Source organism: Triticum aestivum, chromosome 7A, assembly GCF_018294505.1.
Source record: "Triticum aestivum cultivar Chinese Spring chromosome 7A, IWGSC CS RefSeq v2.1, whole genome shotgun sequence".
Taxonomy (NCBI): domain Eukaryota; kingdom Viridiplantae; phylum Streptophyta; class Magnoliopsida; order Poales; family Poaceae; genus Triticum; species Triticum aestivum.
The window spans coordinates 691,571,327-691,583,143 of record NC_057812.1 but is presented as its reverse complement, the minus strand read 5'-3'; the positions used below and the strand labels follow the sequence as shown (position 1 = coordinate 691,583,143).

At 41.7% G+C, this 11,817-nt stretch overlaps 1 long non-coding RNA gene across 1 annotated transcript; it reads left to right on the top strand.

Annotated features, from left to right (window-relative positions):
- Window positions 1–2,594: 2,594 nt before the first annotated feature.
- Window positions 2,595–6,775, top strand: LOC123149385 (uncharacterized). The gene is made up of 3 exons (XR_006474618.1): window positions 2,595–3,004; window positions 3,279–6,091; window positions 6,173–6,775. It is a non-coding gene; the product is annotated as an uncharacterized lncRNA (long non-coding RNA).
- Window positions 6,776–11,817: the final 5,042 nt, after the last annotated feature.

Genomic DNA, 11,817 nt, shown 5'->3' with positions numbered 1-11,817 from the left:
CTGTATTGCCTGCCTCTGGCTGTACTGCTAGACGCCGGAGCAGACGGAGCGGCTACGGCTGTCTTCTTTCATGCTTGCTTACGAGGCGGAGGAGAAGGACTACGACGCGCCGGAGCAGCCGGGGCGGCGGCGGGTCTCTTCCGCCTTTGCTGGCAAGGCGGAGAAGGGGGAGGTTGGTGGCTGCTCGGGCGCGCCGGCGCAGGCGGAGAAGGAGGCGGAGTGTCGCCACACACCGGAGAAGAAGGAGGCTGGTGGCTGCTCGGGCGCGCCGGCGCAGGCGGAGTGCCGCCATGCGCCGGAGAAGGAGGAGGCTGGTGGCTGCTCGGGCACGCCGGCGCAGGCGGAGTGCCGCCACACGCCGAAGAAGGAGGCTGAGTGCCTTGATCACTTGCCGGAGGAGGAGGCGGTGGAGAAGGCGGAGTGCCCTGACTCGCCGGAGGAGGAGGAGGAGGCGGAGGCGTCCAGTTCGGAAGGTTGATGAGCTCCTTCCGCCATAGGCATGGAGTCTTCAGAGCAGAACCTAGCAGAGTCTCCCCTTCACCGGTAGGGTGGTCAAGCTCGAGCTCCTTAAATCCCTCCGTTATTTCATCCACCATTACCCTAGCATATCCTTCTAGAATCGGCTGGCAGTGAAAAGTTGCGCCAGGTTCAGGACGTGCAATAGAGCCAACAGCCGCCTTGACTTTCATATTCATCCATTGCATCATAAGGTGGCAATTGTGAGACTCCGTGATTAAGTCCACGGGGTAGCTAGCAGGAGCCGTGAAGACAGGCCCCTGAAGCAGCTCCGTGGAAGCCACGCAGCTTCTTCGCTGAGATGGCGGTGTAGCTTCGGGTGTAGCAGCTTCGGCAGGTCGCACGCTGCGGGCCTCGTCTCGTTCCTCTAGCGCTTGTACCCTTGCGTGCAGCGCCTGTAGTTGGGTCAACTCCTTTTTCTTCTTCCTCTCCCGGCATTTGTAACCGCCTGCATCGGGAAATCCAGCCTTCCACGAAAGGGAGCCTGGCATGCCTCGTGTCTGTCCGGGGTGCTCAGGATTCCCGAGGGCCTCTGTGAGCTCGTCGTTCTCTTTGTCCGGAACGAACGTCCCTTGCTGTGCCTTTTCGATATACTCCTGAAGCTTCTCGATGGGTGTGTTCAGCTGCTCGTTGGTCCAAACGCACTTCCCTGTTACAGGGTCCAATTTCCCCCCAACCCCGAAGAACCAAGTCCTGCAACGGTCTGGCCAGCGTCGCATCTCTGGTTCGATCCCTTTAGCAATGAGGTCATTCTCAGCCTTGTCCCACAACGGCTGGGCTTTCAGGTAGCCACCTGACCCCGTGCGATGGTGTTGCTTCTTCTTTGCAGCATTTTTCTTGTTTGTCGCTGACATCTTCGCTGCTCTCTCAGATTTCTTTTTGGTGACAAATGCGGGCCACTGATCTTTGATCTTCTCAAATTGGCCGATGAATTCTGGAGTCTTGTCTTGGTCGACAAACGATGATTTCAGCTCATTCTTCCACCTCCTGAATAGCTCAGCCATCTTCTTAAGAGCATAAGCCTTAATCATTGGCTTTTTAACTGGATTCTCCGGATCCTCCTCTGGCGGGAAGGTGAAATTTTCCTGCAGCGCGGTCCAAAGATCAGCTTTCTGTCTATCGCTGACATAAGACACCTGAGAGTCTTTGTCCTTAGGTTTCAACCATTGTTCGATGCTGATCGGGATTGATACGTCTCCGTCGTATCTACTTTTCCAAACACTTTTGCCCTTGTTTTGGACTCTAATTTGCATGATTTGAATGGAACTAACCCGGACTGACGCTGTTTTCAGCAGAATTACCATGATGTATGTGCAGAAACAAAAGTTTTCGAAATGACCTGAAACTTCATGGAACAACTTTTCGAAAAATATTAAAAATTCTTGCAAAAGATGAAGGTCAGGGGGCCCACCACCTGTCCACGAGGGTGGGGGCGCGCCACCCTACCTCATGGGCCCCCTGGAGCTCCTCCGACCTCAACTCCAACTCTATATATTTGGTTTCGGGGAGAAAAAAATAAGAGAGAAGGATTCATCGCGTTTTACGGTATGGAGCCGCTGCCAAGCCCTACAACTTCTCGGGAGGGCTGATCTGGAGTCCGTTCGGGGCTCCGGAGAGGGGAATCCGTCGCCATCATCATCATCAATCATCCTTCATCATCAATTTCATGATGCTCACCGCCGTGCATGAGTAATTCCATCGTAGACTTGTTGGACGGTGATGGGTTCACTAGACCATGACACTACAAAGACGACATGCGGCTGTTGGTAAAAGTGAGCATCGCCAAAACTTTTTTTGTCCGAAACTATACCGACACACAACATGTCAGTGTTAGATAAACTTATGACACATTATCTGTCGCCAAAGCACCATGGAATCACCGACGTAATTTATGTCGGCGTATGGAGTTTTTAGTGATTGTCTGTGTGTCGCCGTTTCATGAGGACACAAAAAATGTCGGCGTTGTTTGCTTCGGCCCACATCCAAAAAACTTGGCCGTGAAAGAAGGCCATGTGTGCGCTATGTGAAACACCCATTCGGGGCGGACTAGCAAAAAACACTCGCATCTCTATCGCCCCCTCACATAGAAATATCAATCTCACATCTCTCCTCTTGCCACCCACACCCTAAACCTAACCCGATTCCGTCGCCGCCAAAGGCCCCACCCGTCTGCGCCGCGGCCCCCGACCTGCGCGCCGCCGCCCTTCCACTCGTCCCCTCGCGCCTCATCATCCCGACCCCGACCTCCCTCTAGCCCGCAGTGCACCATCCTCCCAGTAGCAGCAAGCCGTCCGCCGCGACAGGAGCAGCAGCGGCACCGAGGAGAAGCAGCGCCGTCAACCAACACCGGATAGATGCAGAAGCACCGTCCACCGGCGAGGAGAAGTAGTACCGTCAGCCACCGAGGATCCACCGTGGTTCTTCCTCCATCGGCAATGTCTTTTCCTGCTGATCTTCTTTCCTCCGCCCAGCCTACAGATTTCAAGAGGTAATTAAGCTTTTGCCCCCATTTTACTGAACTGAAACTGAAATAGATAGATCTATCTTGCAGTGGTTGTTTTAGTTCATCACAGATAGATCTCTCTTGCAATCACATGAACACGTCAGTTTTAAGCTGAAGCAAATTATTGTAGATGTGCTTTGAAAATCTTAATTTGATGAAACAAAGCCACTGGAAAAAAACTTTTTGTGTCCCCACGTGGATGTGCTTTTTGTGTCTCACATGGATCGAAATTCATATCACTCTATAATGCCATGCTCAGGGGAGATCTGGATGCTGCGCACCGCGCCCTGCTTGGATCTGATGGAGTGGGCGAGGTAGTGGTCGGGGCATGGGATGGCGCCTTCATCATCAGACTATTGGGATTCAGCATATTTCTGCAGTCTTCTTCAGAGATCAGGAGGGTTCGATTCAACACAACTCCGGGCTTGGGTTGCCATCAAACAAAATCAGCTCGACAGTATTCCTCTTTCTTGCTTCTTATTAGTCAAAGTCTGAACTCAATTTCTGTATTTTAGTTGGTACTTAATTGATTTGATAGGCTATATCTACGTGTGATGCATCAACTAGGCTTTGTAAATGGATACATAGTGTTTTCTGGTTATTTTGTTCAATAATTATGTGTTCCCATTTCTCCCACTCAACATGTTACAGAATTTAGTGATTAACATTTATCTACCGAATTACAATTCAGTCAAGCATTACAATCTTTATGCCAAAACTAAACAATAGAACAAAGTCTGCCTGGGATTTGTATTTCCAGCTATGGCTTAAAAAAGCCAATAGTAAGTTATTTATGTACTAATTCCCCTAATGATATTAGCATATGTTGTTTGAATTTAACTATTGAAGGGCACATGAATAGTACTAGCATCTAGGATTGAGGGATTAAAAGTTTACAAAAATTCAAAGAAATTCTATGTTGGTTTCATCTCTTTGTTGTTCTGAAATTGCTGCCCTTGTTGAATTGTTCTCTATCACATCTAAAGCAAAATTTTACAGTGAGCATATGTGATGGACTATATTTTTAATTAGGGCTCGAGTATAATGGACTGGGAATCATTCTCTTAATGATCTGGTACTCTTGAACTGGTGCATGAAACGTGCTTTTGACATATATATTTCTCCCGAGGTTTGTGGGGAATAAGAAATTTAGATAAACATATGATATCTACACATATAGTATATCTTAAAGTATCAAAGTTAGTCTTTCACTGTCCCTTTGAACCTTCTTCCCAACCTTTGAGGCTGTACATAGCACCCTGCAGAGATAACTTTTTTAGATGTGCAGAGCACTTCTTGATGTTCATACTTACCGGCTAGATTTCACATGTAACAACTATGTGGTAGAATAAATTTTTGCGAACGCAAGAAAAAATTGCATTCTACTGGATTTTCTGTTATAGTTTTCATGTTGTTTTTTTCCTGTTGAGGGGGACTATTCAAATATATTGACGGTCTAAAAAAACCTATGTATACATTAACATCAAACAATTATGCAGAAAGTGGACCTTTTAAGTTCAGGAAAACCGCTTGATGTCATTTCACTCGGTAAATGTCAGTCTGGTTTAGTGTTCTCTAAATCTATTTGACCCCAGCTACATGGTCCAGTAGCAATAACAACCACATCATGGCCAATTCAGAAATACCTTTAGTGATACGTTGGAGTACAACCACATGGTTAGAGTTTCCAAGTTATATCACTCCTTTCTTTTATTAATACTTATTTGGTGAAGTTCTTGGCTGCAATATTACAAAGTTCTTGTGAATGTTGTATTGAAAAGAGAGGTGGAGCTTGCTTGTGGATATGATGGAATGCAAACAATGGACGATGCTCACCACATGTCCATTGCATGGCCATCAAATAGGGTAAAAATATATTTTATACATTTTCCTGTTCTAGCGTAAACTATCACCTGATGCAAACTAATTGTTATTTTTGGAGATCAAACCTTGCACAAAGTCACGGTTGTCGTCATCGCAGAGTTCAGGTATTATTCCTGTCAACATCACCATGTTCTATCTGACACTTGGAACTGAGAGCAAGTAGTATACCACTACCAGTACCTCTAGTAGTGTGGATCAACATGTTTTTGCAATTCTGTTGTCGAAAGTATTTTATTTTCATTCATGTAGTATTGTGGATCGGCATGTTTTGTCTAGTTTATATTACATCTGTTTGTGACCTGGTACATCTATTTCAGACCTGGTTGTGTCCTGGTGCAATCTTCAATGCTTGTTTTTCTATTTCTCATTCCTCGTTCTGTAACTAAAAGTTCTATCATATGCACTAGTTCAATCCCATTAAAGCTCCACTAATGCACTAAAATTTATCATTCCTGCTATTGATTCCTAGAATTTACTGGCCTTATCTCTCCACCTGAATCTTTGCTTGATTGTTCCTCCTATACTGGATCATATTTACTGGCCTTATCTCTCCACATGAATCTTTGGCTCCCCTGCTATTTGGATGTTGAAGAATTAACAAGTACCGATGGTTTCCTTAGGTAGGAAACAACATTTTGTACTATATCATCTCTTTTGGACTGAAAACAGTTTTGTACATAACTTTTAGCAGCAGTCACCATATTATTTTTTATCATCTCTTTTGCACTGAAATAAATAAATTTTTGTACAGTATATAACTAGCCATGAGGATGGTGATTGTTGTTGTACAGGAAACGACATCACATAATAAAAATATTCTTTGAGTTCTCAGGGTTGGGGTTGTGTGTCAGATTGATATATTATGGAAACCCCGCTCCCGAGTAGGCCTAGTACAAGAATCAGTAAAACTTATGGTTAAGCAAAATGGTTTGCACATCACTAACTTCGTATAGATCCACAAGAAAACACTAACATTCCTGAGCATAGGTTCGGATGCAATATGGTCCAGAAAATCAGGTCTCTTCCATCCTGCCCTCATTTTGTTGCATGTCCTTCTCATTTTCTAAAATTGCTCAAAGATACAAGTTCTTTTGCAGGGACAAATGGGAGAAAGTAGCATCTACTGAAGTTGATCTAGGATGTTCTGTTGTTCATATGGAAGTTGATGTCGGCATGATCAAAGACCAGGTATCTCCCATAATATTTTGTAGTAGCCAAGTGATCGAACAATTGGTCTCTTGAGAACTTGCTCATCATATTTTGTAACAGGCCATGACCTGAATGTCGACTTGTGTTTTTCCTTAATGGCTGGAGCAAACTTGAGTGAAGAAAACTAGTGAATCTTCTATATATGTTGAATGAATGCATTGGATGTTATCTTGGAGAGTGCAATTGGAATATTCTATATATGTTGAATGAATGCATTGTATGTTATTGCATGTTATCTCGTGATAAATGGAAGAGTGCAATTGTATTGGTACTGAAATGATTTGAATAATATGATTTTGATTGTATTGCGTACTGGCAGATAAAGTGTCGACATAGAAATGGCCGTTGCACTATCTATCGGCGGATGTAGTATCAGATAGACTGTCGGTGTAGCTATGGCGTCACACAATCCGTCGGCATAACAGAGTGTCAGATGAACTGTCGGCATAGAATAGTCTATTGGTGTAGAAATGTCTGTCGGCATAGATCTCATCAACGTTGTCATTCTTTCCGACGTCATAGATTTATCTGTCGGCAAAAACCTTTCTCGGCAGCACTATAGGTGACAACTCCTTTCCGTCGTGAAAGTTCTTTGTTGATACTAAATGTGTCGCCTTAGGTTACCTAAGCCGACAGATTGTTTGACGCTGCTTTGAGTGTCGTGGTGTAGTTTGGATGGGATCTATCATGTAATCGAGTTAGTTTTGTTAGGGTTTGATCCCTAGTATTCACTATGTTCTGAGATTGATGTTGCTATGACTTTGCTATGCTTAATGCTTATCACTAGGGCCCGAGTGCCATGATTTCAGATCTGAACCTATTATGTTTTCATGAATATATGAGAGTTCTTGATCCTATCTTGCAAGTCTATAGTCACCTATTATGTGTTATGATCCGTTAACCCCGAAGTGATAATAATCGGGATACTTACCGGTGATGACCGTAGTTTGAGGAGTTCATGTATTCACTATGTGTTAATGCTTTGTTTCGGTACTCTATTAAAAGGAGGCCTTAATATCCCTTAGTTTCTGTAAAGACCCCGCTGCCACGGGAGGGTAGGACAAAAGATGTCATGCAAGTTCTTTTTCATAAGCACTTATGACTATATTCGGAATACATGCCTACATTACATTAATGAACTGGAGCTAGTTCTGTGTCACCCTAGGTTATGATTGTTACATGATGAATCATATCCGGCATAATTCTCCATCACCGATCCATTTCCTACGAGCTTTCCATATATTGTTCTTCGCTTACTTACTTTTTCGTTGCTATTGCTATCATCATTACAAAATACCAAAAAAATTACTTCTACTACTGCTACCTTTTGCTACCGTTACCACTACTATCATATTTCTTTGCTACTAAATACTTTGCTGCAGATATTAAGTTTCCAGGTGTGGTTGAATTGACAACTCAGCTGCTAATACTTGAGAATATTCTTTGGCTCCCCTTGTGTCGAATCAATAAATTTGGGTTGAATACTCTATCCTCGAAAACTGTTGCGATCCCTTATACTTGTGGGTTATCAAGACTATTTTCTGGCGCCGTTGCCGGGGAGCATAGCTATATTCTTTGAGTCACTTGGGATTTATATCTGCTTATCATTATGAAGAGCTTGAGTGATCCAAAAACCAAGATTTGTCCCTCAACTACGAGGGGAGGTAAGGAACTGACATCTAGCTCTACACTTGATTCACCTTCTGTTTTGAGTAAGTTTGCGACACCTAAACCTGCTTCTACTATTCGTTCTGATACGTCGCATGTTACTGATGATGCCACTTCTGCTATACATGATACTTACGATGAAACTACTTCTATGATTGATACTACTGTGCCACTTGGTGAATTTCTTGATGAACAACTTGCTAGGGCTAGAGAGAATGAAAATATTGAATCTGATAATACTGAGGAAAGTGATGATGAAGACTCACGTGTTATTCCTAAGGGTTATGTTTTTGATAAAGAAGCTTCTTTAGCTATTTTAGCTTGCAAAGATATATACGAACTCAAGAGGTTATTAGGTAAATGGAATAAGCAATCTCTAAATGCTAGGATGAAACTTGACCCTACTTTTGCTACTTCACCTATCTGTGTTACTGATAAGGATTATGAATTCTCTGTTGATCCTGATATAATTATTTTGGTTGAATCTGATCCTTTCATGGCTATGAATCTGAAACTGTTGTGACACGTCTTACTAAATTAAATGATATAGCCACCCTGTTCACTACTGATGAGAGAACTCGTTACTTTTATATCCTTAAAATATTTCCATTCTCATTAAAGGGTGATGCTAAGATATGGTTTAATTCTCTTGATCCTGGTTGTGTGCGTAGTCCCCAGGATATGATTTATTACTTCTCTCTAAATATTTCCCTGCTCATAAGAAACAACATGCTTTAAGGGATATATAATTTTGTGCAAATTGAAGAAGAGAGTCTCCCACAAGCTTGGGGGTGGCTTCTCAAGTTACTCAATGCTTTGCCTGATCATCCTCTTAAGAAAAATGAAATACTTGATATCTTTTATAATGGACTAACCGATGCTTCCAGAGATTACCTGGATAGTTGTGCTGGTTCTGTTTTCAAGGAAAGAACACCGGATGAAGCTGAAATTCTATTGAATAATATGTTGACAAATGAAAATAATTGGACACCTCGGGAGCCAATTCCTGAGCCTAGTCCTAAACCAAATCCGAAGAAGAGGGGTATTCTATTTCTCAGTCCTGAAGATATGCAAGAGGCAAAGAAATCCAAGAAAGAAAAATGTATTAAAGCTGAAGATGTTAATAATTTACCTCCTATTGAAGAAATACACCACCTGTTGAAGAAACATATGATCTTAATCCTTTACCTATTGAAGAAACTCATGGTCTTGATAACCCGACACATGTAGTAAATGTAAATTCTCTCTATAGATATGATAAAGCTGAAATCCCATTTACTAAGTTTGCTAGCCCATGCTTAGATGAGTTTGATAAATTTATGGTTAAGCAAGAAGATTTTAATGCTTATTTTGGTAGACAATTAAAATACAATTCAAATATGCTTGAACACTTGGGTGATTATATGGCTAATGTCAAAGGTGAACTTAAACTTATTAGTAAACATACTTCTATGGTTACCACTCAAGTAGAACAAGTACTTAAAGCTCAAAATGATCTGCTCAATGAATTAAATAGTAAAAATAATGATAATGATGTTAGAGTTATGACTAGAGGTGGTAAAATGACTCAAGAACCTTTGTATCCTGAAGGCCATCCTAAGAGAATTGAGGAAGATTCTCAGAGAAATAATATAGATGCACCTAGTCCTTCTAAAAGGAAGAAAAAGAAAAATGATAGGACTTTCCATGCTTCTAGTGAACCGGTTATTGAAACACGTGAGAATCCAAATTATATTTTTATTTCTGATGCTGAAACACAATCTGGTAATGAACCTGAAACTAGTTTAATGTTCATGATAATGTTCATGATGATGCTCAACCTAGTAATGATAATGATATAGAAATTGAACCTGCTGTTGATCTTGATAACCCACAATCAAAGAATCAACGTTATGATAAGAAAGACTTTGTTGCTAGGAAACACGGTAAAGAAAGAGAATCATGGGTTCAGAAACCTATGCCTTTTCCTCCCAAACCATCCAAGAAAAAGGATGATGAGGATTTTGAGCGCTTTGCTGAAATGATTAGACCTATCTTTTTGCGTATGCGATTAACTGATATGCTTAAAATGAATCCTTATGCAAAGTACATGAAAGAAATTGTTACTAATAAGAGAAAGATACCGGAAGCTGAAATTTCCACCATGCTTGCTAATTATACTTTTAAGGGTGGAATACCAAAGAAACTTGGAGATCTAGGAGTATCCACTATACCATGCTCCATTAAAAGAAACTATGTTAAAACTTCTTTATGTGATCTTAGAGCCGGTGTTAGTGTTATGCCTCTCTCTTTATATTGTAGACTTGATTTGAATAAGTTGACACCTACTGAAATATCTTTGCAAATGGCTGATAAATCAAATGCTATACCTGTCGGTATTTGTGAGGATGTGCCTATTGTAGTTGCAAATGTTACTATTTTAACGGAATTTGTTATTCTTGATATTCCCGAGGACGATAGTATGTCTATTATTGTTGGAAGACCCTTTTTGAATACTGCAGGGGCTGTTATTGATTGCACTAAAGGCAATGTCACTTTTCATGTTAATGGTAATGAGCATACGGTACACTTTCTGAGGAAACAACCTCAAGTTCATAGTATCAATTCTATTGGAAAAATTCCATTGATTATATTTGGAGGTTTTGAATTTCGTCTTCCTACTATCAAGAAGAAATATGATATTATTATTATTGGGATGTGCATATCCCCGTTGAGGTAACATAGTGTTATTCGAAATTCTCCGGTTCCATGTTATTCGGAATGAGTTTGTTAACAAGACCTGATCAACCTTCTTAGTGGATTCCTTTTGATGAGCATGAGATGGATGAAACTAGAAGGCACAACCTTCTCTACCCTCCTTTTTCTTTCTGTTATTTATATTGAATAAAATAAAAATAGTATTTTTCTGTTTGTTATCTAATTATCTGTGCAATATAAAAATACCCTGAAAATAAAAGTTCTCCAAATCCCCTGAAATTTAAATATGATTTTTTCTGGAATATTTGGGAATATTTGGCACTGAGAACACAGCAGGGGGGTCACCCACCTGCCCACGAGGGTGGAGGGCGCGCCCCCTGCCTTGTGGGCCCACGGTGGCCCTTCTCCACTTATTCTTGCACCCACACACTTCTTCTTCCTTCCACAAACACGAATAACCAGCTCAAGCACGAGTTCTAGCTCATTTTGCTGCCATTTTCGATCTCCTTGCTCAAAGCACCTCTCACAAAACTGCTTGGGGAGATTGTTCCTTGGTATGTGACTCCTCCATTGGTCCAATTAGTTTTTGTTCTAGTGCTTTATTCATTGCAAATTTTTGCTGCCTAGGTGACCATGTTCTTGAGCTTGTGTGTCAAATTTATATGGTTCCAAGTAGTTTTGATGCATGATATAGGCCCTAGGCACTTGTAGGAGTAGTTGCTATCAATATTATTGAGTTTGGTTTACTTTTATTTTGTAGTTACTAAAAATTTCAGACTTTTTTCAGAAAATAATGAAGAGACTTTTGAGGGGCTCATCGAGCCGAAGCTCGAAGGAAATGGCACAGAAGCCCAAGTCTAATCTGCCTCGCACCACGGAGGTTCGGTCGCGTGAATGGCCTTCCGATGATTTCTTGAGAGCAGCCGGGATTTATGAAGATTTTTATGAATTGGCTAAGAATGTAGGCCTCACTGCTTTCCTCCACGACCAACGCGATCAGTATCTCTTACTCACAAATATATTTGTGCAAAACTTTCATTTCCATTCTAGGAGCTCACCACCTACGGTGGAGTTTTATTTATATGATGAGCATAAGGAGATGTCACTTTATGATTTTTTTCGGGTTTGTTTGGTCCCTTTCGAGGGCACGACAGAGGAACCACATCGCAGTGATGTGGATGGGTTTATTGATATCATCACTGTAGGAGAAATGAGGAAGGTTTCCGATGCACGAATCACTATCATACATTTTCCTGTTTTACGCTATTTTGCATTATTTGCTAGTCGTTGCTTAATTGGTCGCGGAAACTGTGGAAACCTTAGTATTTTTCTCCATGGTT